Below are 21,629 nucleotides of genomic sequence, written 5' to 3'. Positions count from 1 at the left end.
TTTATAATCAATAAATTCCGCCATTCCCAATTATAAATTAAAAATATGAAAAACAGATAAGAAATTCCACCACTTTTTCAAAAAAAAAAAAACAAACCGAAACGGGTCCCATTTGGAGAAATGTAAATTTTTTTAAAACACCCAAAAAAACCGGTAAAGGGTTTAATTTTCTATAAGAAAAATCAGGATTTTTCAAGGGGCCGTGGAGCCAATTTGGGACCCAAACATACACAGGCTTGATTTTTTTCCTTTCCGGGTTTTCCCTCCGTCCAATTTTTCTTTCACAAAAACTATAAAAAATTTCAAATTATTTAACTATTTAACTTAAGGTTCAAGGGAATGGGGAAAAGGGGTAATTTAAACAGAATTTTAAGTCAAATACAAGCAGAAGGACTCTCCAGAATAGAAGATGAAACGAATCCTTTAGCACAAGAAATTGATGAGAAGACAATTGAAGAACTAATTCATACTCTAAATGGGCATGCATCTTTCCCTCCAAATGTAACAGCTGATAAACCAGTCCATTTGCTTTCAAAAAAAGTTGTGGAAGATGTGTGGAAAGAACAGACACTGTTAAGACTACTCCAATTAATTCACCTTCCAATCTTAGAAAATATTTTAGAGCCTCCAGTAAAAAACCAAAATGTTCAATTGAAGCGAGAGGAAGATCTCATCATCTCCAACACTTGGTTAGATAGAGATGTTATTCATGGCCTCAGTTTATCTGAGGTTGACAACTGGCTCAGTGCAGCAATTGAATGCTTGGAACATTTCCCGGATCAGCTACTAGTGATGAGAATGGAAAACGAACAGAAGCTCTGGAAGCATCACAGCTCTACCTGAGGCTCCTGTTCCCTCACATTAGGGAAGAATTACGCAGACTCCTGACTTTTATGTCCATAGCCTCAGACCCTCATGGCTACAAGTTATAAAAACAGTATGATAATACAACAGTGGTCATGAAAATGCTTACTAAAGCTGTTTTGCAAAACAAGTCATTATCGAAAGTACAAACCGAACAACTGGTCCAGTTTCTGCTAGAGAACCATTGTGATCTTTTAAAGACACCTTTGAATTTGTTGGACTTGGTCAGCAGAAAATTCAGAAGCCTTCCTCATGGAGAAGATCCAGATTTTATATCAGGTTTCACGTTTTGTCAGCGATTGACTCTTGAAGACTATGAAGAACAAAAACAAAAGACAAACGAAAACTCCAACAGTTGATCCAAGAGATTAACATCAGTTCCAGTATTCCTTTCAAACAGAAAAAGAAACTGATAAAAGAATTTCAAAAACGTCATCCATCAGCTTTGAGTTAACATTTTAGGTTCAAGAAATTGGATGCAATTTTGTATTCTGGATTCTTGTAAAAGGATAGAAAGCTTTTTCTTTATACCAATTTTTTTTACCTGTCAAACTAACATATTTTAGTAGAATCCGATGAAAAATGTAGCCTCCAGATACCATGTTTATCCAGTAAACATTTAAAAGAGAGCTCAAAAAAGGGGGAAGGACCACATTTGCAAAACTGTCTATAGCAACCCTTTTGTAGTGGTAAGGATCTGGAAACAGAGTGGACACCCATCAGCTGGGGAATGGCATGTGAACGTAAGGGATGTCATTGTTCTATAAGAAACAATCAACAGGCTGATTTCAGAGAAGCCTGAGAGGTTTATGTGAACCCCTGCTGAAGTGAGCAGAACCAGGAGATTGTCCTCCACTGAAACAAGGAGATCGTAAAATGATCCACTCTGATGGGCGTGGCTCTTTCCACCAATGAGCAGCTTCAGGACAATCTCAATACTCTTGATGGAGAGAGCCATCCCTATCCAGAGAGGTCTATCCCTATTGAGTGTGGATCAAAGCAGAGTATTTTACTTTCTTCTTTTGTCATTTGTTTGCTTGTTTTGCTCTCATTTTTCTCCTTTTGATCTGATTTTCCTCGTGAAACAGGATAAATGTAGAAATATGTTAGTAGAATTGCACATGTTTAACATAGATTACTTGCTGTTTAGGGAAGGGATGGAGGGAAGGAGGGAGAAAATTTGCAACACAAGATTTTGCAAGGGTGAATGTGGAAAATTATCCTCGCACATACTTTGAAAATAAGAATCTATTATCAAAAAAAATTTTTAAGGACCCTCTACTACAACTACACTATATAGCAGCAGGCAGCAAAACCATTTGGTATAGGTTAAGAAATAGAATCACGGAGACCTATTAGACAAGAGAGAATCAGACGATGGAACCAACCCAATAACCCAGGGTTCGATAAAGCCGACAACATAAGTTACTTGGGAAGAGGTCTCTGTGGCAAAAGAAACACAAACTTCTGAGAAAACTGGAAAGCAGTCCGACAGAAATAAGGATTAGCCCAACACCTCGCACCATATTCCACAATATATTCTAAATAGCTACGTGACCTTAACATAAAAGATTGTACCATAAAAACATCAGAAGAGAAGAAAAATCACAGCTCTGCACACCAGACAGAGGTCCGAAGTCATTACAAAAGATGAAATGGAGAACTTCTGCAGAGACATTAATGTACTGAGGACTCAAGGAGAAGTGGTCCAATCAGGGGAAAATCTCTGGATTAAATTTCTCTTCTAAAGTTTTCTAAATGATTCATAACCACATGAAAGAACGCTCCAAATCACTAATAAGAGATTATTATTATTATATGTGTTAATAATAATAATAAAGGTTGTGACTAGTGAAGCTGAGTGGCTCAATAGATACAGCACTGGGGACCGACTCAGGAAGACTCAAGTTCAAATCCAACTCAGACACTTATACTTGACCCTACACAAGTCAGTTAACTTCTCCACCTCCATCTTTCACTGTAAAATGGGGATAGTAACACTTACCTCCCAAGGTTCCGGTGAAGATGATATTCATAAAGCACTCTGCATAGTGCTGGACATGTACTAGGTACTTCATAAACACCCATTTCCTTCCGGGCATTGTTGATAAAACTGAATCAGAACAACTATTTTGGAAAACAATCATCAGCCAGATTCCATCAGGGCTTTTGCTCCAAGGAGGCCAATTGATAAGAAAAAGGCCTCATATACCCCAAAGTTTTATAGCAGTAACTTTTTTTTGGTGGGGGGGGACAGAGTTAATACCCATCGATTATGGATCAGCCAAACAAGTGGTGATGCTGGAATGTCATGGAATATTACCGTGCTGTAGGAAATAATGAATGTGAAGAAGACAAAGAAGCATGGAAAGATACCACTAACAAGTTAACAGAGCCAACAAAACAATGGATACAGGAACAACCACATGCAAATGGAAGGTATGACCACACACATGAAAAACGAATGTTTTAAAAGTATGCCAAACTCCTACTTGGTGTATTATCCTGGGGATGAGTTGCTGGAATCTCATTGCTAACATTTTACTGAAGATTTTTGGTCAATATTCATTAGGAAATTGGTCTATAATTTTCTCTGTTTTCATCCTACCCGTTTTAGTCAGCAGCACCATATCTATGTCATAAAAGGAATTTGGTAGGACTCCTCCTTTCCCTAGTTTTAAAAATAATTTATATAGCATTGGAGTTAATTGTTCTTTAAATGTTTAGTAAAATTCACATGTAAATCCATCTAGCCCTGGAGATTTTTCTTTAGGAAGTACATTAATAGCTTATTTTATTTCTTTTTCTAAATGCGACTATTTAAATAATTTACTTCCTCTTCTGTTACCGAGCAATCTATATTTTTGTAGCTATTCCTCCATTTCATTTAGATTACCAAATTTATTGCCATATAGTCGGCAAAATAACTCATAATTATTGCTCTAATTTCCCTTCATTGGTGGAAAGTTCTCTCTTTCATTTTTGAATTCTAACAATTTGAATTTTCTTCTTTCCTTTTTCTAATCAAATTAACTACAGGTTTATCTATTTTGTTGGGTTTTCATAAAACCAACTCTTACTTTAGTTATTAATTCAATAGTTTTCATATTTTATTTTATTAATCTCCCTTTTCAGAATTTCTAAGTTGGTATTTAATTGAGGGTTTTTCATCTGTTATTTTTCTAGCTTTTTTAGTTGTAAGCCCAATTCATAGATCTTCTCTTTTATTTTATGCAAGTAATCATCTAGAGATATCAGATTTCCCCTTATAACCACTTTGACTGCATCCCACAAATTTTGGTATGTCGTCCCATTATCGTCATTCTCTTGGATGAAGTTGTCGATTGGTCTATGATTTGTCTTCTCACCCATTCATTCTTTAGGATGAGATTATTTAATTTCAATTAATTTTTGGTCTATTTTCTCCTGGCCTTTATATTGCATGTAATTTTATTGCATAATAATCTAGAAAAAGTGCATTTACTATTTCTGCCTTCTGCCTTTGATTTTGAGGTTTTATGCCCTGATACGCGATCAATCTCTGTGTAGGTTTCGTGAACCGCCGAGAAAAAAAGTAAACTCCTTTCTGTTTCCGTTCGATATTCTCCAAAGATCTGGCAAAGTCATCCCCAGGATAATACACCATGACCAAGTAGGATTTATAACAGGAATGCAGAGCTGGTTCAATATCAGGAAAACTATTAACTATAATCAGAGTATATCAATAGCCAAACTAATCAAAAATCATAGATCAATAGATGCAGAAAAAGCATCTGATAAAACCCAACTACCCATTCCTATTAAAAATACAAGAGATATAGAATAAATGGACTTTTCCTCAAAACACTCAGTAGCATCTATTTAAAACCATCAGCAAGCATCATATGTAATGAAAACAAACTAGAACCATTCCCAGTAAGATAGGAGTAAACAAGGTGGCCACTATCACCATTACTATTCAGTATTGTATTAGAAATGCTAGCTTTGGCGATAAGAAGAAAGAATTAAAGGAATTAGAGTAGGTGAAGAGAACCAAATTATCACTCTTTGCAGATGATATGGAGAACCCTAGAGAATCAACTAAAAACTACTAAAACCAATCCACAACTTTAGCAAGTTGCAGGATATATAAAATGCTGAGATTTATTTTGTATTAGCAACAAAGTCCAGCAGCAAGAGATACAAAGAAGAAATTCCACTTAAAATAATGTCGATAGTATAAAATATTTGGGACCCTATCTGCCGAGGAAAGTTAGGATCTATATGAACACGACTCAAAACATTTTGGATCTAATCGGTTGGAAAAATAGCAAGTGCTCATGGGTAGGTTGAGTGAGTATAATAAAAATGACAATACTACCCAAATTCATCTCTTTATTTAGTGCCATGCCAATCAAACTCCCAAGAAATTATTTTACAGAGCTAGAAAAAATAATAAGGTTCATCCGGAAAAACAAAAGATCAAGAATTTCAAGGAATTAGTGAAAAAAAATGCCAATGAAGGTGGCCTAGCTGTCTAGACCTAAAACTATATTATAAAGCAGTGGTTATCAAAGCCATTTGGTACTGGCTAAGAAACAGAAGTTAATCAGTGGAATATGTTAGGTTTCACAGAACAAAACAGTAAACGACTATAGCAATCTAGTGTTGGACAAACCCAAAGATCCCAGCTTTGGGGACTAGAACTCACTATTTGACAAAAACTGCTGGGGAAAATTGGAAATTAATACGGCAGGAACTAGGCATTGACCTACACCTAATACCATATACCAAGATAAGGTTGAGGTGGGTTCCCGATTTAGACCAAGAGTGATATTGTAAGCAAAGTAGAACACAGGACAGTTTAACCTCTCAGATCTGGGGAGAAAGAAGGAATTTGTGTCCAAAGAAGAACCGAACTCATAATTGCACACCAGATAGATAATTTTGATTATATTAATTTAAAAAGTTTTGTACAAACAAAACTAATGCAGACAAGATTGGAAGGAAGCAAATTGGAAAACATTTTACATTTAAGGGTTCTGATAAAGACCATTTCTAAAATATATAAAAATTGACTCAAATTTATAAGAATTCAAGCCATTCTCAATTGATAAATGGTCAGAGGATATGAACAATTTTCAGATGAAGAAATTAAAGCCATTTCTTCTGATATGAAAAGTGCTCTAAAGCACTATTGATCAGAGGAATGCAAATTAAGATAACTCTGAGACACCACTACACACCTCTCCTATTGGCTAAGATGACAGGAAAAGATGTCGAATGCTGGAGGGCATGTGGGAAAACTGGGACGCTGACACATCGTGGGTAGAACTGTGAATAGATCCAACTACTCTGGAGAGCGATTTGGAACTATGCTCAAAAAGTTATCAAACTGTGCATATCCTTTGACCCAGCAGTGTAACTACTGAGCTCATATCCCAGAAAGATCTTAAAGGAAGGAAAGGGCCCACATGTGCAAAAAAACGTTTGCGGCAGCCCTCTTTGTATCGGCAAGGAACTGGAATCGAATAGACGCCCATCAGTAGGAGAATGGCTGAATAACTTGTGGTATATGAATGTTATATATTATCGTTCTATAAGAACCAATCAGCAGGATGATTTCAGAGAGGCTGGTACACAAACTGGTACCAAGTGAAAGAGCAGAACCAAGAGATCATCGTACATGGCAACATCAATATTATACGACCAATTCTGATCAATGTGACCCTTCCCAGTAATGAGATGACTCCAGTTCAATGATCTCGTGATGAAGAGAGCCATCTACACCCAGAGAGAGAACTGTGGGAACTGAATGTGGACCACAACATAACATTCTCACTCGTCGTTGTTCGCTTGCATTTTGTTTTCTTACTCCTCTCTCCTTTTTATCCATTTTTCTTGTGCAGAAAGAATTGTATAAATATGTTTACACGTTAAAAAAAAAGAAAATGATCTCATATGTATGGCAGAATTGCACGTATTTAACATATATTGGATTACTTGCTGTCTACAGAGGGGGTGGGGGAAGAGAAGAAGAAAACAATTTGAAACAAGGTTTTGCAAGGGTAAATGTTGAAAAGTATGCATATATTTTGAAAATAAAAAACTGTATAAAAATAAAAAATGGCAAAAAGTATGGCAAATTCAGTAAAAACAAAAACGAAAAAAACAGTGAAGGTCATAAAGGACCAATAATGGAACACAATTCTTACATCGTGATATGGAGACAAAGGACAAGTTCAGAATATTGTCTATATTGCCAGTATCAGGACTACATTACGTGTTGGCTATTTTTGTTTAATTATTTTCTCTGACACAAAGTAAGGGATGAGTCTGGGGCAGGGTTGAAATGGTAGTGCTATTAGGGCAAAAATCATCATTAATATATTTTACAATGGATATATTTTTATTCAAAGATGGAAACTTGGAGGAGCCAGGTTGAGCCAGAAAAACAAGCACCTTGGCAGGTCTTAAAAGTTATCTCCTGCCTGAACACCTGGTACCTTTTAGTCTGGATCTGTTTTATAATTGCTTTTCCACTTTTGTTTCAACCATTTGAACTTCAGTGAAAAAGTAGATATTACAAAGATAAAAGAAGAAGCTTAGATCCAAAGAGACAAATAATTCCACCCCACCCCTCTGGTAAAAGGGGTCCACAATATGCTAATGAAAATTTTAAACTTTGGGGATGGATTTATTTGTTTTATTGGGAATTTTCTTTTTCTTCAATTTTTTTTAGTTGTGTGGGATGACTCTCTAGGAGGAGGAAGGAGAAAGATACCAGGATGAATCTCGTCAAATAAATAAACAAACAAATGGCATTTTGATTGAAAAATGAAAAAAAAAAACAAGATAATGTTCTGGATCTCCCAGATTACATGATACAACAGCAGGAAATCCAGGAAGAAATGGTTCCAGAGGAAATAAAACTCTTACGAAAAGAAGCCGAGAATAAATGTAGGTCAGAGTGTAACTCTGAGCATGGATTAAAAAGCAGACCTGCCAACCTGCCATCTGGGGGAGGGTGGAGGAAGGAGGGAAAAATTGGAACAAAAGGTTTTACAATTGTCAATGCTGAAAAATGACCGGCATCTATCTTGGAAATAAAAAGCTATAATAAAAAAGGAAAAAAATTAAAAGCAGACCTGCAACAAGAGAGTAAAATAAATGATGGCGAATATCTCCAAAAGGTCACTGTGTGAGGAAAGAATGGACTTGGAATAAAAAAAAAATCACCGAGTAGAACAACGTAGGCCCCAGAAGCGAAGACAAGCCATTCGTGGCCCCAGATTCCTTACAAGCCAAAGCACCAACCCTCCATGGATGGATGGATGTGCAGAGACATCATGGGATAGGAGACATCCGGCTTGAAGGCGCCTTGGAGAGCTTGAGCCAACCCTCCTCATTGTGACCCAGAGAGATAAAGCAACTTGGTCAGGGTCACAAAGTTGATATTTGAGGATTTGGTCCCAGATCTTTTAGAAGACCGACCTCCCCCAAACCCGAGCTGTTGACAGATAATACCAAAAAGCTTCCTGCAAGTCCAGTACACAATTACTCACAGATTGAGCAATCTGCAAATCACCTCAAAAACAGGCAGTAGAGGCTCGGCTTGAGGCCTGTAGTGCTGCCCCTCCCATCAACTGGTGAGCCTCTCTCTGGGACTAGCAGCTTCCCCCCCAACCAGGTCCCTGTCCAGTAAGGACTCTGCTCCCCATCCCAGCCTGGCCCTGACCCTAGCCTCCCTCTCTGCCTCCCTCAGGCCCCTGGCCTCCCCTCTCTGCCTCCCTCAGGCCCTGGCCTCCCCTCTCTGCCTCCCTCAGGCTCCTGGCCTCTCCCCCTGTGCCCCCATTCTGATGCCCCATCTAGCCCTTCCATTCTCTCACCACCGAACTTGCCTTCAGCCTCTCTCTCCCTTGTTTTTCTGTCCAGGGCCCTCAATCCCGGCTCCCTCAGGAGATAGCTCGTGCTCCCTCACCTCAGCCCAGTTACATCCCCAATGCCCTCATCTACGAGCCCCCGACTCACTAGGCTTCCCTTTCCTTTCCTTTACGTGGCTCAGTCTCCCCCCTCCCAAGTCATTACCGGCAGTCCTACTGCGCACGCAGCTGCCCAGCGAGGACCCAGGCCCCCGGCTCCTAGTCCCTCAGCCCTCCCTCCTCCATTCTCTCCACTCCTGCCTACAGCCCAGCTCTGCCATCACCCTACAACGGAGGCCCTCTCAGCCCGAGCTTTCCAACAGGCGCCTATGTTTTGAGCCTCTCCCAAACTGCTTGCCCAGGCCCCCGCCTCTCCTCCATGGGCCCCCACCTCCTCCTCCTTCCCAGTCTCCGCCTTCTCCTTCACCAATCCAATCATCCGCTGGCCCTGCGGTCGATCAGCCTGCGCCCCTTCCCCAGCCGGACTCTCGGTGCTCTCATCTCCCAGGGCCTCCCGGCTCTGCCTTTATTATCTCCTGATTGGTCCCTCGGCTTATTACCCAGGAAGCCGGCCCACCTGCTCTCCTCCCCAGCCCTGAACGCCAGACACCTGTTCCCGTCCCGTCTCCGCCGCCCCCAGGCGTGGATCCCTCCCTGCCCGAGGCGGCCCCCAGACAGCCGCCCCTTCCCCGCCCGCCGATCCCCGCGTCCCCCTGCGTTTTGTCCCTTCCTCCGTTTCCCGTTTGCTCCTTTGGCGGGGCCCCGGCTCCAGCGTCTCTCCCTTGGCTCTGGCTCTCACCCCGGGGAGACGCTAAAGGCTCTTGCCGGAAGGCGAGACTTGGCCAGAGACCCCCAGGAGCGCGGGGAGAAGGTGGACAGGAGACGTGAGAGGGTCACAGCGCAGGGGCGCTCATGGGAAACGCCGCCGCGTCTTGGGGAGGGAGCAGCCAGGAACTAACTCTGAGTACATCGGGGAGAGGAAAATGGAGGAAGCCCAGAAGGGTGGGGAGGGCCCACTGGGGGAGGGCTCAGGAAAGCCAGGAAGGACTTTCTGTTGGATCCGGAAGGTGAGGAGGGAGCCACGAGGAGCTTATTGAAAGGGGAGTGACATAGCCCCACTTATTGAGAAAATGGGGGTGAACATATTTGATATACCCCCTCCTTGCAGGGCTGCTGGGTCGCAGTGGTTACAATGCCAGGCCTGGAGCCAGAAAGACTCCTCTTCCCAATTTCAAATCTGGCCACAGACACTTACTAGTGGGCAACCCTAGGGAAGTTACTTCACTCCGTCTGTCTCAGTATCCTTATCTGTCAAATGAGCCGGAGAAGGAAATGGCAAAGCATTGCGGTATCTTCCCCAAGAAAGCCCCAAATGGGGGCGCAGAACGTTGGATGTGAGTGACCAACCACAAGCCTACTGGCCGTCAGAATAAGTGAAGCGGGCCTTCTAAAGCGTGAGCTGCTGCTGCTGCTGCTGTTCCTGCCTCCCAGAAGCCAAGCTGCCCACTGTGCTTGGAGGCTCCACGACTCCCACCGCCGCCATTTCTGGGCAAGGCTGCTGCCTGCTGACTCTCAGGACTGGATCCGTGACCCAAGCTTCCTTAGGGGACAGGAGAAGTGGGGGCAGGGGAACACAGCCTGGGCAGGGGGTCCCAGCCGGGCCTGTAATAAAGAGATCAAGCTTTGGGAACTCAGGAAAGTTGCTTCACCTCAGTTTCTTGTTGGCAAAATGGGTGTAATACTTGCTCTATCTGCTTTACGTGGTGCCTCCTAATCTACCAAGTATTAGAGAAATGGAATAAATTGTCAGGATGAGATCCTGAGGATTATCTATCCCCTGGCCTGGAGCTAGAGGTCACTGCATCTGAGCCATAACTGCCAGCCCTTTCCTTTTATTTTTTACCATGTCTAAGATGGAATCCTTGCTATCTTCCAGTTCCCTGTGACAAAACTCGGCAACCGGTTCTTTCCTGAGGAGCAGATCCAGTGGGAGGAAGTACCCCCTCATCATCTGCCCAGGGGACCCATGGTATGTCACCTAAAGGCACTTTGCTCTGCTCCCCCCACACAACTGTCCCAGATTTCCTCCCATGAACCAATCATTGGAATAGATAATGCTGCTCTGGCTCCCACCCACCCCAACTGTGATTTGTTGCTTTCCTTTGAACAGGCTCCATTCTTCCAGATCAAGCCGGGTTCACCCGGGAGGTCAGTTTTGCCTTCTTGCACGGGATCTTCCACCCTTTGGCCCATTACCAACATTTTGTGCATTTCAGTAAGTGTATGTGAAGACTTGGCTTGGGTGAAGCCCTTCCTGATACTTTGTATCTAGTTGAGGGTCATATATAGATACTATGTTTCCCTTCCCTCCCAGCCTAAAACCCCTTTGATTCAATTTGTAACACTACAGACTAATCTATTCTTTCCAAGCACTGTTAGGTGTACTCCATCCCTGATCAGAGACCTGTTAGTCCAATATTTTAAGCTGTGGTCCAGGAATACAAATCCTGTTCTCCAACACTATCTTTTCTCCTCCTTCTCTCTGTCTCTCTGTTCTCTCTCTGTCTCTGTGTGTGGTGTGTGTGTGTGTGTGTGTGTTCTGTGTCTCTCAGTCTCTCTCTCTCTGTGGGTTGTATATATATAATAGTTAAACATGTTAAAAGTATATTTAAATCAAATATGTATAAACATATTTATACAATCCTCTTACTGCACAAGAAAAATCAGATTTAAAAAGTAAGTAAATGAGTAAGAAAACAAAATGCAAGCAAACAAAACAACAGAGTGAGAATGTTAAGTTGTGACCAACACCATGTTCTTAATCAGTCCTTATGTTCTGAAGCCTTTGCTTCTGATTGGCAGAAGTTCGAAGAACAGCACCTGTACCCTAAGGCCTTCGGTTTCTTTTCCAACGCTCAACAGTCTTTATCAGCACTTTCTAGTTTCCTTCTGGTACTATCATTTATGCCCACACAAATTGGCAAAGTAGTTAGTACTCATCTGGTTTGACTAGTCATGGGAGGTTCTTTGTCACACCCTAGATACGTGTCCTGGAAAGACAGTAGACATCTTTGTTGTTATCGGGTAGACAGACGTTGCCTCAGTGTCCACTCAGTGGCAAGTCATCAACCACCACACTCTGCCACTTCTTCCTCTGATTTTACTGAATAATTTCTCACTTGACGGAACCGAGGATCGGCAGGAGCCTCAGTGGAGAATCTTGGAGCCCAACCCATCCACCAAAGGAATTTGTAGTGTAATGTAATATTTACTCAATCTGTATCATTGTTCTATGGAGGCCAAACAGAAACTCTCATAAGCAAGAGTTTTAGGTGACTCCTAGCTCTGAGTGTTCAACGAAGCCCCTTCCATTTCTCTTATATCTCACGCCCCCTTTTGGCCTCCAGCCTACAAAGGGAGGTTGGGATCCCCATTCTATTCTGGATAACCTGGTAGGGAGAGAAACGTTCTTCTAAATGGATGGGCCAAACAAGAACTGTAGTATATTATGAAATGTAACATGAATAATTTTGATAATATTAAATGTATTGATTCAATAACAGTATTAAATTATTAATAATTAATAATAAAATTAATGAAATATTTAAGTTACCTTATGAACAAAACGATGCAGACAAGATTAGAAGGGATAGAAAACTGGGGAAAAATTTTTACATTCAAGGGTTCTCATAAAGGTCTCATTTTTAAAATATAAGAGAATGAACTCATAAGAATACAAGCCATTCTCCAATCGATAAATGAGTCAAAAGATGCTAATGGATAATTTTCCAAACAAAACCATTTCTAGTCATATGAAAAATGCTCCAAATCACTATTGATTCGAGAAATGCAAATTAAGACAGCTCTGAGGTCCCACTACACACCTCTCACTGGCTAGTGGGAAAAGATAATGATGAAGTTGCAGGGTATGTGGGAAAACTGGGACATTAAAACATTGTCGGTGGAGTTGTAAACTGGTCCAACCATTCTGGAGAGCAATCTGAGACTATGCCCAAAGGATGTCAAACTGTGCATCCCCTTTGATCCAGCAGTGGGTCTGTATCCCAAAGATCATAAAAAGGGAAAAGGACCCACGTGTGGAAAACTGTTTGTAGCGGCCCTTTGTGTACTCGGTGGTAAAGAACTGGAAATGGAGTAGAATGGCCACGTAAATTATGGCACATGAATGTGATGGAATGTTATTGTTCTGTAAGAAACAATCAGCAGGATTTCAGAGGGGCCTGGAGACTCACAGGAACTGATGCCGAGTGAAGAGAGCAGAACCAGGAGGTCGCTGTACACGATAACGACATGATACGATCAGTTCTGAGGCACTTGGCTCTTTTCAAAATCGGGTGATTCAGGCCAGTTCCTACAGACTTGTGAAGGAGAGAGCCATCTGAACCCAGAGAGACTGTGGGGACTGAGTGTGGACCGCCACAGAGCACTGTCACCTCTTTTATTGCTGGTTTTGCTTTCTTCTTTCTCATTTTTCCTTTTCGATCTGATTTTTCTCATGGCACGACCAAAGTGGAAATACGTCCGGAGGAATTGTACGTTTAACACATATCGGATTCCTTGCTGTCTGGGGGAGTGGGTAGGGGGAAGGGAGGAAGAAAAATTCGAAACACAGGATTTCACAAGGGAGAATGTTGAAAACGATCTTTGCGCACGTTTTAAAAATAGTTCTTTTTTTTTTTTTAAAGAAGCATTCCTCTAAGCCCTTTGCTTCCTCTCTCAAGGCTCCTTCTGGCCCAGGCCTTGGGCACAGGGATGGCGCTTGGTGAGGACCAAAACAGCAGCGGCCTTAACTGTGTGCAGAGCGGAGTCTGCTCTCCGAGTTTGCTTTCAGTTACGGGGAGGCTCCTGGCAGCCGCATCTCTCGGCATTTTCCTGGCCCTCCCCTCCTCTGGATGGCCTCTCACCCAAGGCTTCATACTGCCTTTGGCCAGCCCCAGTGCTCATCCTGTGTGCGTGTGTGCATATAATGTATATGTGTATATACGTGCATACATGTATGTGTGCATATAACTGCATATTGTGTGCATATGTATATGTATGTACATGAATGTATATGTGCATGCATGTGTGTAAATGAATGTGTATATGTATGTATATAAATGTATAGTACACGTGTATTGTGTGTGTGTGTACAGTAGTATGTATAGTGTGTATGTATACACACACACATATACACCTCCTGATTTTATAAATGAGAAACGAAGTCCCAGAGAAGTCAAGTGCCTGACAAGAATGCTAGAGGCAGGATGTGAACCCAGGTGTCCAGCTCTTTCCCAATGGCCACAGCTGCCCTCGGCCCTAGACAATCCCTTTAGGGTTCTAAGGCCTGCCGTAGCTCAGGGTAATACTGGGTGCTCCCCTCCACTCCCCAGTCCCTGGAAGGCTCCCTGTGCCCACAATGACTTGGAAGCTAGAAGCCCAGGGCCTGGCCCAGAGCCAACACACCTGCCCCCAAACTAGAGGCGGCCTCTGAGCTCACAGAACACAGGCAGCACGGTGGGAGGCTTATGGGTCCGGGGGACCTCGGCCGGGCCAGGGGCGCTGCTCCTGGAGCTGTGGGAGAAGGAACAGTTTGGAAGGCCACACGTGGATTTCAGGTTCTGAGCCCAACTTCACTAGGGCAGGCAACAGTGAACGGGGCATGGGGTGAGCCAGGGGTTCTGGGTGAGCCAGGGATTCTGGGATGAGCCAGGGGTTGGCGTCACCCCTTCATACTCTTGTGCGTGTCAGGGTTGGCCAGCAGGGCGTTGGGGCCGCCTAGACAAGGGTCCTGACCCTCCTGGCCAACAAATCAAATACCTCTGGAGAGGTTATTTGGGGGTGGGCATCCCAGATCGGGCAGCCTGCTGCAGAAGAGAGCTGACTTGTGGGAAGCTGCCTTCCAGGGGGTCTCCAAGGTCAGTGGAGAGCTCCCCATTGTACGATAAAAGTGCGGTTTCAAGGATCAGGAGGAGTGAGTCAAGGTCCTTTGGGGAGCCCTCCTCTTCTCTGTGAGAGAAAGGAGTTAAGATAGCTAAGCCCCACTTCCCAGCCCCTCGGGCCCTCAGCTGGGCCCTTCCTCTAGGGTCAGGAATGAGCTGGGCCGGCAGGGCAGGTCAAGGGGCAACGGGAGAGCGCGCCGGTGCTGATTGGAGCCGGAAACAAGTGGAGAAGGCCACAGGCTTGGAAACGGCCGGGACCGTGGGGAGTGGGCCTCAGGGGCCAAGCAGGAGAAATAAGAAGGACAGGGAGGGGGGTAAGGAGGAGAGAGACAGACAGGAGAGGGCGAAAGAGGAAGATGACCGATTGTCTTTCCCAACAGGCTGAGGGTTCGTTCAGGGCAGAGACTGTTGGGACCTTTCTTCCCCCATTGATCTCCTTTCCCAGAGCTCCAGAGCCAGCACTACTAAAGGCTTCTTCATCCACTTTGAACTACCCGCTGCCCACCTCCCTGGGCTGAGCAAATTTACATAGGGAGGAACAAAGCCAGAACTCCCACCATGGCTCCTCCTCCTGTGCACTGGGGGCTCACTTAGACAGTGAGGGAGGGGCTGAATAGGACGAGCTCCGCCACCCTCCGGAGTTCTAAGGGCTAGCACTCCATGGGGCCACGGGATGGCGAGCCAGATGTGGGAGGAACATAGAACTGGCCCAATTAGCCCCTCGGGAGGCAGAGGAAAACCAGCTGTGGCTCGGCCTCCTGGAGCTGCTCTGCACAAAAGGAAACCGAGGCCCAGAGAACCAAGGCGGTACACAGGGCCATGTAGCCGGCCATTCAAAGCCAAATCTTCTGCCTCCCAGTCGAACACCTCTAGACCTTTCCATAGAGCCTGCCCAGTCTTCTTCCCCTGTTCCCTACCCTGCTGAGCCAGTGGACCTGCTCTGCCCTCCACAACCTCTCTCTCGGCTCTCTTGCATTTCCAGGGGAGCCATTCTGCCTTCTTCCCTGGCCCCTCCTCTCCTTCCCCTTCTCCCGCCTGGCTCCGCCACCAAGCTACAACAGGCGAGTCTGCCGTCTGCCCACCATCCCGATGGCTCGGGGGCAGGGAGAAGGCACCATCTTGGCCCCAGAACCCTGGACTTCCTGCAGCAGCCTGCTGCCCTGGTGGCACGTGCCTGGATGATTAAAGGCCACCATTGGGGTCATGGGTGGGCAGGGCTGCTTTATCTCTGGGCAACTCTGGAACAAAGGCCCGGAGCTCTTGGAGGCTTCCTGGGGATGCCCGGTGCCAAGGGTTCAGCCGCTCTCGAGGTTTGTGTAGGGGTGGCGGCAAAGCCGTGCCACACCTGGTTCCTTGATAGAAGAGGGAAAGAGGGACCTGGGGCTCTTCCTGCCATCTTAACATCACATCAACGAACAGAGAACCACAGGGCCTTGAACATAGGACACAGGACACAGAACATCGGAACAGGAGAGACTGTAGGACAGAGAATGTTGGGGGTGGGGAGGGAATCTTAGGACAGAGAACGTCAGAATGGAGGAGACTTTAGGACCAGAGAACATCTCAATAACCAAATTTAAAAAAAAAAAACATCTGATCATCTCAACAGATGCAGAAAAAGCATTTGATAAAATCCAACATCCATTCCTATTAAAAACATTAAAGAGTATAGGAATAAATGGGCTTTTTCCTTAAAATAGTTAGGAGCATCTATTTAAAACTATCAGTAAGCATCATATATAATGGTGATAAACTGGAACCATTCCCAATAAGATCAGGAGTGAAACAACATTGCCATTATCACCATTACTGTTCAATATTGTATTAGAAATACTAGCTTTGGCAATAAGAGTTGAGAAAGAGATTAAAGGAATTAGAGTAGGCAATGAAGAACCAAATTATCACTCTTGGCAGATCATATGATGGTATGCTTGAGAAGCCCAGAGATTCTGCTAAAAGCTATAAGAAATAATTCTATAACTTTAGCAAATTGCAGGATAAAAATAAACCCACATAAATCCTCAGCATTTTTATATGTCACTAACAAAATCCAACAGTTAGAATACAAGAGAAATTCCATTTAAAAGTAATCCTTAGTATAAAATATTTGGGAATCTATCTGCAAGGGAAAGTCAGGAACTACATGAGCAAAACTATAAATACTTTCCACACAAATAAAGTCAGATCTAACCAATTGAAAATATCATGCTCCTGGACAGGTCAGTGAATATAATAAAGATGACAATACTACCTAAACTAATCTATTAATTTAGTGCTATACCAATCCGACTCCCAAGAAACTATTTTAATGACCTAGAAAAAATAACAACAAAATTCACTGGAAGAACAAAAGGTCAAAACTTTCAAGGAACTAATGAAAAAATCAAATGAAAGCTGCCTAGCTAAAAATGATCTAAAACTATATTATAAAGCAGCAGTTACTAAAAACCATTTGGTATTGGCTAAGAAATAGACTAGTTGATCAGTGGAACAGGTTAGGTTCACAGGACAAAATAGTCAATAACTTTAATAATCTAGTGTTTGACAAACCCCAAAACCCCAGCTTTTGGATAAGGATTCACTGTTTGACAAAACTGCTGGGAAAATTGGAAATTACATGGCAGAAACTAGGCATTGACCAACACTTAACACCGTACACCAAGATAATGTCAAAATGGGCTCCTGACCTCGGCATAAAGAATAAAATTATAAATAAATTAGAGGAACATAGGATAGTTTACCTCTCAGACCTGTGGAGGAGGAAGGAATTTATGACTAAAAAGAACTAGAGATCATTACTGATCACAAAATAGAAAATTTTAATTATATCAAATTGAAAAGTTTGTGTACAAACAAAACTAATGCAGACAAGATTAGAAGGGAAGCAATAAACTGGGAAAACATTTTTACAGTCAGGGTTCTGATAAGGCCTCATTTCCAAATGGCCAGAATGGCTATTTCCAAATAGCCTCATTTCCAAATGGCCAGAAAAAGCTATAATAAAAATAGAAAAAAAAGAAAATTTTGATTATATCAAGTTAAAAGCTTTTGTACAAACAAAACTAATGCAGACAAGGTCAGAAGGAAGTAATAAACCGGAAAACATTTTTACAGTTAAAGGTTCTGATAAAGGTCTCATTTCAAAATTTCTAGAGAATTGACTCTAATTTATAAGAAATCAAGCCATTCTCCAATTGATAAATGGTCAAAGAATATAGAACAATTTTCGGATGAAGAAATTGAAACTATTTCTAGCCATTTGAAAAGATGCTCCAAGTCATTATTAATCAGAGGAATGCAAATTAAGACAACTCTGAGATACCACTACACACCTGTCCAGATTGGCTAAAGATAAGAAAAGATAATGCTGAATGTTGGAGGGATGTGGAAAACTGGGACACTGATACATTGTTGGTGGAGTTTGAACGATCCAACCTCTCTGAGAAGCGATTTGGAACTATGCTCAAAAGTTATCAAGCTATGCATACCCTTTGATCCAGCAGTGTTACTACTGGGTTTATATCCCCAAAGAGATCTTAAGAAGGAAAGGGACCTCTATGTGCAAGAATGTTTGTGGCAGCACTCTTTGTAGTAGCCAGAAACTGGAAACTAAGTGGATGCCATCAAGTGGAGAACCTGGGAGATGACTAAGAACCAATATAGAATTCAATCCTCATATTTTGCCCACCATTTGTATTTCCTTCACAGGCTAATTGTACGATATTTCAGAGTCTAGATTCTTTCTGTACAGCAAAATAATGGTTTGGACATGTATACTTATTTTGTATTTAATTTATACTTTAAGATATTTAAATGTACTGGTCATCCTGCCATCTGGGGAGGGGATGCGGGAAGGAAGGGAAGGGTTGGAAAAAAGGTTTAGATGTGAATGCTGTAAAATTACCATGCATATATCTTGTAAATAAAAGCTATTAAAATTTTAAAAAACATAAATAAAAAAATAAAGGGAAAGGGACCTGTATGTGCACAAATGTCTGTGGCAGCCTCTTTGTAGTGCCAGAAACTGGAAGCTGAGTGGATGCTCATCCATTGAGAACGGCTGAATAAATTGTGGCATATGAATGTTATGGAATGTTATTGTTCTATAAAAATGACCAGCAGGAGGATTTCAGAGAAGCCTGGAGAGACTGACAGGAACTGATGCCGAGGAAATGAGCAGGACCAGGAGATCTTGTACCACGGCAACAAGAAGATTATACGAAGATCAATTCTGATGGCGTGGCTCTCTTCAACAATGAGGATCCAAATCAGTTCCAATGGATCAGTGATGAACAGAACTCAGCTACACCAGCAAAAGAACACTGGGAAATGAGTGTGATCTGCTAGCATTTTTGTTTTCCTTCCCAGGTTATTTTTACCTTCTTTTTAAAATAAGTTTTTATTGACAGAATAATAGGTAATTTTTACAACCTTATACCTTACACTAACTTCTGTTCCCACTTTCCCCTCCCTCCCTCCACCTCCTCCCCCAGATGGCAAGCAGTTCTATACACATTAAATATGTCACGTTATCCTAGATACAATATATGTGTCAGGACCGAACAGTTCTCTTGTTGCACAGGAAGAATTGATTCAAGAAGGTAAAAATAACCCGGGAAGAAAAACAAAAATACAGACAATTTAGATTCATTTCCTAGTGTTCTTTCTTTGGGTGTAGCTGCTTCTGTCCATCATTGATCAATTGAAACTGAGTTAGATCTCTTTGTCGAAGAAATTCACCGATTGGAAGCATTTTTAACAAACCTTAAAGTGCCACATAAACGTTGGCCATTATTTGACTCATTGGATTGTTCTATCAATCAGTCAATTTATTGAAAGCATTTATTAAGTACCTACTGGATGCCAGACTGTGGGGATAAGAAAGACAAAAAGAAACCTGCGGCTGCCCTCCGAGAGCTGACGTCTTCTAGGGGAAGATGACCTGCACAAAGAAGCACTCACAAACGATTTAAAAAATAAATACAGACTTGTATGAGAGAGAGAACCTGGTAGCTGGAGGAGGGTGGGGATAGGGTCAAGAAAGGCCATGTGGAGGACATGGCTTTGAAGGAAACGGGATCCTGAAAGATAAAGGTGAGGCAGGAGCCGAGCCAGGTAACAGAGAGCCGGAAAAACCTGCACTGGGTTGATATTTGACGGCAGAGGTGATAGGGAGGCATCGCAGTTTATTGAGCAGGGGAGTGATGAGGGTGGAAGATCCACCACTGTGGGAGCTGGAGTTGGAGGCCAGATTAGAGCCAGAGACTCGAGTGTCTGTGGAACCAAATCTTTTTCATGCTCCCCCGATGCTAAGTGTCATGGGCTTCTCTGCCTTTCAGTCAGTTGCCTCAGTTGACCCATCCGTTTGCAAAGACAAGCTTCCCCAGGATGCCCCTGATGATTCTCCTCTTAGATTGTGCTGGTCCGGAATAGAACGGGATACATCAGGGCAGACAAGGAAGCCGGTTTGGGTGGGGAGCACCCTTGGGCTTATTGAAAAGGAATGGATCTATGGTCCCTTCCCAGCCCAGCATCCTGAGGTCCACAATCACTTCAGACTCCCGTTTTCTGCCTTCCTTTTCTGAGGTCCCTTCTAGCTCCAACAGAGCTTGTTTGGAGAAGCTTTCCTGCTGGGACATCAAGTTCTAGGACGTTCTACGTTTCATGAGATGAGATTCCATCCGACTCCCATGTTCTATGTGCGATGTTCTACGGCAGAGGTCCTGAAACTACGGCCTGTGGGCCAGATGCCACTGAGGACGTTTATGCAGTCCCGCCGGTTATAGCAAAATCAGACAGGAAGTGAAGTGACGTTCGACCTAAACTCGTGTTAGCAACACACACTTTCAACACTGGGATGAGGCGGCGGAGACAGAGTGTGAGGCGATACTGAGGTGAGGTGAGTTCCCAGGCCGGGTGTGTGGTGTGGGAAGGGAGAGAGATACAGAAGATGGAGAACAGATGGCCGAGGACTTGTACGGTAACGGCAGCCACCGCAACAGACAGGCGTGGGGATGTACAATGCCGCTGCGCATGTCACAGCGCTGCAAGGGAATCTACTGTGCAGCAGTGAAGGTCGGAAGCAGGAGCCCAAAGAGCGGAGAGAGAGTGTGGGAAAGAGCTGTATGTCTGATATGCCAGAATATAGTGTCTGTGCTCAAAGAATATAATTCGTGTGGACACTATGAAACTCAACATAAAGATAAATATGATTGTTTGGTTGGAGCAATGAGAAAAGATAAAATATTAAAACTGAAAATACATTGACGACTCAGCAAAATACTTTTGTGAAGCAGAAGCAGCTAAATATTTCATCACTGCGAGCAAGTTTTCAAGTTGCCAAGCTAATAGCAGGCACTGGCAGACAATTCATGGAGGGAGAATTTGTTAAAGAATGCCTTCTTTCTGTTGCCAAAGAGATGTGTCCAGAGAAGGCCAATTTACTTAGTACAGTGAGTCTTTCAGGACCTACAACTCAGAGGATTGAAAAATGGGAAACAATCTGCATCAGCATTTTCAAAACTCCATAAAAAAAATTCATATTTTCTTGGCACTCGACGAAAGCAATGATGTTTGTGATTCTGCACAACTTCTAATTTTTATTCGTGGGATGAATGATTATTTTGATGTCATAGAAGAGCTTGCTGCACTGCAAAGCATCAAAAAAAACAACTACAGGAGAGGATATCTATGAAAAGGTTTGCCAAACTATGAATGGTTTGTTGCTAGGCTGAACTAAACTAGCCAGCGTGACCACTGATGGTGCTCCTAGGATGGTGGGGTCTAAGAAAGGAGTCATTGCTCGCATTAACCAAGAGATGGACAAACATAACCATTCTCATTCAATAGCCATATACTGCCTCATCCACCAACAAGCGCTGTGTAGTAAATCACTGAAGTGGGACTCTGTTATGAAAATTGT

General features: G+C 42.9%; 1 pseudogene; it reads left to right on the top strand.

Moving 5' to 3' along the window:
- The first annotated feature begins 339 nt into the window (after positions 1–339).
- LOC116420433 lies at positions 340–1,352 on the top strand (annotated as a pseudogene).
- Positions 1,353–21,629: the final 20,277 nt, after the last annotated feature.

This window comes from Sarcophilus harrisii, unplaced genomic scaffold (assembly GCF_902635505.1).
Source record: "Sarcophilus harrisii unplaced genomic scaffold, mSarHar1.11, whole genome shotgun sequence".
NCBI lineage: Eukaryota > Metazoa > Chordata > Mammalia > Dasyuromorphia > Dasyuridae > Sarcophilus > Sarcophilus harrisii.
This window is presented reverse-complemented; position numbering and strand designations above follow the sequence as displayed.